Source organism: Limulus polyphemus, unplaced genomic scaffold, assembly GCF_000517525.1.
Source record: "Limulus polyphemus unplaced genomic scaffold, Limulus_polyphemus-2.1.2 Scaffold567, whole genome shotgun sequence".
Taxonomy (NCBI): domain Eukaryota; kingdom Metazoa; phylum Arthropoda; class Merostomata; order Xiphosura; family Limulidae; genus Limulus; species Limulus polyphemus.
The window spans coordinates 321,837-329,421 of record NW_013666177.1 but is presented as its reverse complement, the minus strand read 5'-3'; positions in this window follow the sequence as shown (position 1 = coordinate 329,421).

The following is a 7,585-nucleotide window of genomic DNA, read 5'->3' as shown; positions in this document are numbered from 1 at the left end:
AACATATCATTTTTTATCGTCACTTAACCTAACGTATCCTATATAACTTGTCATAACGTGACTTATCCTATCTTATACTAAGCTAATCTAACCTAACCCAAACATATATATCAAGAAACTTTGAGCTAATTGTATGGTAAATGTCCGTGTGGATAACGAACAAAATTCATCCATTACATCAGTTTATCTCCCAGATCAACATCACTCAACCATCTATAAAATCAATAATAATTATAACTGTAATGATTTTGTGTGATAAAATACCTTAACTCTAACAATTGTCACAAAAAAGTAAAACAAAACATTTCACTTCAAAATCAGCATTCATTTACGTATTACAAATAATAGGTGTGGTATATGAATATAATTTATTAGTCTTAGATAAAAAAAAATAATTACATAAAACAAGTCGTCGCTGAAACACAACAATGATTTTAAACAACAGGACAGTGATTACGAACTGCGTATTCATCTGGTTTAGTTTCGTAAATGTATATTAAAAAATAAAGAAAAAACAGCTCATGGGTTTCAAAGTATAGAATGTCAAGTTGTAGAGAAAATATAATTTAAATTTGTTTAACTGGCGTTGCTACCAAAAGTACGTTGACAGGACTAGTTGACAAATCTGCGTGTTATCACGAACTATATTTGTGATACTTTTAATTGGACGATTGAACCCAATACTTTTATCATACTCTATTATTCATTATAAATATAATTTATTGGCCACTAATATTAAAAAACAATCTTTGGAACTAAGATTGCGGTCGCAAGAGATGAGAAGCAAATACGTTCATGATAACATTATCTTGTTAGTGACACCGAATCGCCGAGGAAAGACAAAAAGATCTGAAAAATAGCCAATAGTTATTAAAACCGCTGCTATCTGATGAATCAATAAAATATTTCTGGTTAAATATAGTGCCTTTTTGTGGAAATTTACTTGGTACGAAATTAATAAGATCTTTATTATAACCCATTGCTTAATATCTTTCCACTTGGTACGAAATTAATAAGATCTTTATTATAACCTATTGGTTAATATCCTTTCACTTGGTACGGAAATTAATAAGATCTTTATTATAACCCATTGCTTAATATCCTTTCACTTGGTACAAAATTAATAAGATCTTTATTATAACCCATTGCTTAATATATTTCCACTTGGTACGAAATTAATAAGATCTTTATTATAACCTATTGCTTAATATCCTTTCACTTGGTACGGAAATTAATAAGATCTTTATTATAACCCATTGCTTAATATCCTTTCACTTGGTATGAAATTAATAAGATCTTTATTATAACTCATTGCTTAATATCTTTTCACTTGGTACGAAATTAATAAGATCTTTATTATAACCCATTGCTTAATATCTTTTCACTTGGTACGAAATTAATAAGATCTTTATTATAACCCATTGCTTAATATCCTTTCACTTGGTACGGAAATTAATAAGATCTTTATTATAACTCATTGCTTAATATCTTTTCACTTGGTACGAAATTAATAAGATCTTTATTATAACCCATTGCTTAATATCCTTTCACTTGGTACGGAAATTAATAAGATCTTTATTATAACCCATTGCTTAATATCCTTTCACTTGGTACGTGAAAACAAATGATTTCATGTGGAATTGTATCATAAGTGCAGACTCACAGCGATAGTTATGAAGACGTGTTGGCTGCTTTCTAATTACTTGGTAAAAAATTGTCTCTGTAGCCTTACTTTATTGAAATATTATTAATAAAAACAAATTTAAGGACATTTTATAAAAACTTCACGTAAAACTAGATCACTTGTATTTCACACAATGAATGTTATTCAGTTCTTTTCTGACCATATCTGTGTTTATTTTTTGTCGCGGAGGCTTCTAGTTCAGTATTAGAATTCCAAAAACACTTTTTAAAAATTATTTCCTAGACATTAAACAACGAAGTGGTCCACCAAAAAATATGAGATACTATTCTCACGCAATTCTGTTTACAATTTGCGATGGGCTGATCAAGATTTCGAGAAAAATACTCCTAATCTAACATGATCTTTCATTACGCTTATGAGGCCTAAAGAGCTCACAAGTTTTGCCATCTTATGCTTTTAAACCCATCAAAATGTTTTATTTGTTTTCTAACAGAACGAAACACTTGTTGATTAGTCTTTATCCCTCTTGACGGACATTATGTTGGTATTCAATGTTGCAGGTCTCATCTCGAGACTGACGAACATCCGGTGGACAAGGGTACTTCTAGATATGAGGTGAAGCATGTTACTGACTTCTCCCCTGAGGTGTCTTGTCCGTGAGGGATTGGGTTACGCTGCGATTATTATTGGTCGGGAAAGTGCAACTTGAGAGTGATGCAGCTGGACCACCTTCCCGCTTCCGCTCGTGCTTTCCCCGAGCCCTCCCAATCCCATCTCCCAACATTTGTCCCAGGCCACTCAAGTGGAATCCTGACAACTCTCTCACCCGCCCCCACGTTGATAGCATGACATTACTTCTCTCATTTTCCACAGCTGTTTTCGACACCCCCGTAATGGCCAGATCACATTTCCTTGAAGATGCGCTCGTGTTCCTCATATGTTTTTACTTTCAAGAATTCTATCCATTCACTAGTATGTTGAAATCATCCGTCCAAAACAGTATAAATAATTGTGTTTGTTGACATAGTAACACAGGCAACATAACTTACATTTAAATAGATCAATTCTAGATTTAAATATCCCTAGTTTTTTAAGCATTGAAAAGTCAAATCGAACTTTACAAGGGAGCAACATGTACTTCATGGCGTGTTTATAGTAGCAAATGTTTAAGTGCATGTTTATTTGGTCACGATTTTAATCACGTTACTTAAATCGCCTTCAATTAAAACTCTTATCTTTTGCTAATTAAAATATCACAACTTTATTTCTTGAATTGCTCAATAGTGAGGGTATGTTTATACAATACATATATATATATATCTTGTATTAAAATAGTCTGGGTAATTAATGAAAAAATATACAAACATGTTCCTTCAGTGATGTTATACATTTATTTTTCATTTAAACAGTGAGAACATGATTTTAAATGTTATTTAGAATACGACAGTAGTAAAAATAAATAGAAACGAATTGATGCAATAGAGGCTTCAGGGAATAGCTTCTATTTGTTGTTGTATTTGTTTGTTTTTTAAAGTTAAGCACAAAGCTATCTGTGTTGTGCCCACCACGGCTGTCGAAATCTGGTTTCTAGTGTTGTAAGTCCGGAGACATACCGTTGTGTCACAACCGCTTGTGTTGACAGTCAATATATTAAGGGCTTTGGTAATAATAACAACAAATAAAAATACGTTTTACAGAAATATAATCCAAAACCAAAGAAACAAAATGTTACAAAATACAATCTATTTACTTGATGATCGCCATTATATATATGTATGTGGGTATATAAGCCGTACGTTAACTTAAAGTTTGCTGTATTGATTTTTAGATGTGGTATTTTATATTAAAATATGTAATGCAATATGTGTATATATTTACGTGAATAGGATTATACTGTTCTACATAGTAGTATATACATATATATCGGTCTGTAGAACGTTTCAACATATTTTTCTTTCCTTGATATGACAATCTGCTTATCTGGTTAGGTGATATCGCTGGGCACACGTGATGCAACAACAAGTCACTTATAACACGTCAAGGAAAAAATTAAAGACTCGTCGTCACTTTTTAGGGCAAAAAAGGGCTAAAACGGCAAACTTACTTTGAAGAAAAAAGAAATAACATCCTTAACCAATCAAAGAAAGAAAAAATAACACAAAACTTAAGGGTAGGACTGTAAGTTTGCGAATTTTTAATTTGTCAGGTTCACGAAGATGTTTAGGTTTATTGGAAATTAGATGTGATTTCTTACTTATAATGAAAATATAAGTGTTATAACCCCCAAATTACCGACTTGTCTCTACGCTGTTCGTTACCGATGGATCACATATTGCATCCATACTGAGTAATTTTATGCTTTGGCCGATTACAACATTCAGTGTAAAAAAGAAACTGAATAAAAATTGGGTTCAAAGCAGTAATTAGTGGGATTAATTTTTGAGGACCTTGTAACCAATTAAATCATGGATCCACAAGTAATTTGGTGTGCATAATTAAAGAAATGTGTTTAAAAAGCTCATTGGGACCAGTTAGAACTCACAATGAGTTATTCAAGATGTGTAAAAACTGTGTTTTTCTTTTACAAAGTTTTCTTTTTTATTAACAACACAAATGTTGTTTACAATAAGAAGTAATATGAATAAGAAGCTGAGTCGTTTCAAATGTTCAATTTATTTTGGGCGTAGATTGGCTCCATGGTAGAGCTCTGAATTTTGGAGCTGGCGAACAGGATTTGAATTTGTGCGATACTACAAAATATTCCCAAACTTCATAATGTGGGTGCGTTATATTTGATGTATATAGTTTTATAATTGTTTTATTTTAAGCCTAAGATACCAACTAAGAATTTTAACTATATTTTGAGTATATAGTGTTTGTTGAGATTGTTTTAAAGCCGAATCTTCATTAAACATTTCTTAAATGTTGCTTTTTGAAGATAACAATATTTTTAGGCATTAATCCACACTTCTTAATACAGAACTACTTAATAGCTGTTCTTATTTTTCAACACTAAATATATTTAGACAATATACAATATTGTAAGGATTCATTTTTTTTAGATCTTGAAACCTCAACTCAATAGAAATTTAACCTTATTTCAAGTATATTATAATTCACAAGTGTTTTGAGGTATATAATATTTTTATCAATAATTTCGTTATTTTATCATGAAACACCAAAATCACACTTTGGAAAATATCGCTAATTTGACTTGATAGAGTTTCATATCTTTTTGTATTCTGAAGCATTAACTCATATATCTCCTATCTGAAGTATAGTTTCATGACCTTTTTAGAATTTAAGAAGTCAACTCGTGTTACTTCATCAGTTGTATAAATAATATGCAGAGTTTCTACGAATGTTTTTGAAATTAAATTCATGTACAAGAGTTTCTTTATGATCAGTTATGTCATATATTCTAGAAAGGTGATCAAATCTAGAACTATTCGTTCCTTGTGGTATAATGAAACATTTTCCTTTGATATGAAAATATAATTGTATATTCACTATTTTTGTTCGATGGCTCAATAATTTAATCTATTATTTTTGTATAAGAGAAAATCCTAGCTTTAACAAAATAAACTAATTTTCCGTGTAATTGTTGTATTTTCTGTATGAATTGGGTGCTCGACTCGCAATCTGGGAGTTGCGGGTTCGAATCCCCGTCATAATGTGACGGCCAATCCCACTATTCGTTGGTTAACGAGCAGCCCAAGAGTTGGCGGTGGGTGGTGTTGACTAGTTGTTTACCCTCTAGTCTATCTCTGCAAAATTGCGGACGGCTTGTGCAGATAGCCTTCGTGTAGCTTTGAGCGAAATTCAAAACAAGCCAAAACAACAGTATGATTAAATGTCAAATTTAAGAGTAAGTGACAAAATCAGCCAAATAATGATGACTGCTATATAACATATGTAAACGTTTCATTTGAGGCTAGTTTTAGTTTTCTTTTTACTGTAATATAAATCATAATTAGTTAACTATATTATTTTAAAAGCACGTGTTTGTTTAGTCAGATTTTGGATAGACAAAGAAGTCAGTTTAAAACTAACTCTACTGAAAAGAAGTATTCAGTTAAATTACAGGGATAATTTAAAGTATTAAGGAAATTTAAATATTAGAATGCTATAAATTACCAAGGGGAATAACTTAAATCTCTGTTAAATAATGCAATGATTCCACATCAGTCCCTACAGTCTCATGGGGCAGCAGTATAGGGTTTACACTGCAGAAACGTCATATGAAAAGGATAAAATTTTTATGTTTTAAATATGTTATGAAAAGGAAATAATGAGATGAATTTAGAAAACTATATATACTAAAAAAAATCAACACCTGGATTTCTGAAACAGGCACGGATTGTCAACTGAACACCGCACTGCCATGATGGTTAGAATCTGACAGTATTTTTATGTGCTAGTTATCTGCTCTTTGTCTCAGATTGTGTATATAAAATACACTTACTATTTATCACCAGATCAAGTCTGCATTCAATAAATGTATTTATACTCTTACTGAACTTAAAGTTTCTTTCTTCCAAAATTATGTTCTACACGCTTTTTATGCTGAGTTTTTCAGGTAAAATTAAATACTTATTTATGATCTGATTGCTTTCGAGTACATTTTAGCACTAGATGTATTCTGGGTAAAACCCACTGAAACATTATATACAATATAATATATTACCATCTTTTCATATAAATGAAGCAGTTATAGTGTCAGTTAGTATTTCTTTTTTGTAATAAAATACTGGTTTATCTATGTCTTGTAAGTAGAGTCAGTCCTCTAACACGTGATTGGCCAATTTAGATTTTTGTCGTATTGATTAATGCCTAATTAGTATAGATACACATTTTGTTTGCTGCCTCTGTTTTTTAATGATTAGTGCATTATAATTCAACATCAATTCGGCTATCAATCTTCTCAATAAGCCACTTAGTCAAGCTCATTTCTTAAAGAAACGAACACAGTAGTATATTTTATCAGTTTCTGATAAAGGAGACTAACATAATAAGCCACTAGAAGCAATTTGTCAGAAACATTCCAAGACAACATAGTGTTCCCAGCTAAGATTAGTAAACCAGCAACAGACAACCTCGATACACAGACGCTACAAGCTATCTCTAAAGTTTGACATCTAATGCCTATCCTTTAGATAAACCAAGCTGTCACGACGTGATAATAGCCACTTTCAGCTCGTAGGTCCTCTTGACACTTGCTTATTGGTATAATTATTACACAAGCGAAAGACGATAGTTCCCGGGGAGGCTACTCGAGCTGCCGGGAAGTCCATGTCGAGCACCTGTGAAAACATCACGATCACAATGTCATATGGACATTGTCAACTTGAAGGAGACGCCTCCCCCCTTGTCTCCTGGCTCCAACAACAAATATTAAATGCCAAAGTAGGTAAAAATGTGTACGTTTGCTAATGTGATATAGAGACGAATTTCAGTTAAAAGCACGTAATTAGAGATAGCCGCTTGTAAGGGAAAAATCTGATACTTTTTGTCATGTATAGAAAAGTATACAATTTTATGTATAGCGTAGCAAAACAGAGCAAAAAGGGACTAAAAAAAGACTATATTCTTCCCTCTTCCCTCAGAGTAACGGGATAACATGAGAAATATTTGAATTGAAACTTTTTGTTTTGAATCAATAATTTTGAATTTCTTTTTACTATTGTATATTTAGTCAATTTAAGCTTTACAAAAAAATACAACTGGAGGGTTAATTGTATTTTTATTATATATTAGACATAAACAACCAGAAAAGCTCTTTTTTAGATGGTTTTGGGATTGTTGTATGGAAGTGAAAGTTTCAGTGTTTGTGTTCTTTCCTACTATTGAGAACTAATAATAAGAGGGTAGAGAATATAATATAATAATATAGAGGGTTAATAATATAATATAATAATATAGAAGAGTAGAAATAAAAAA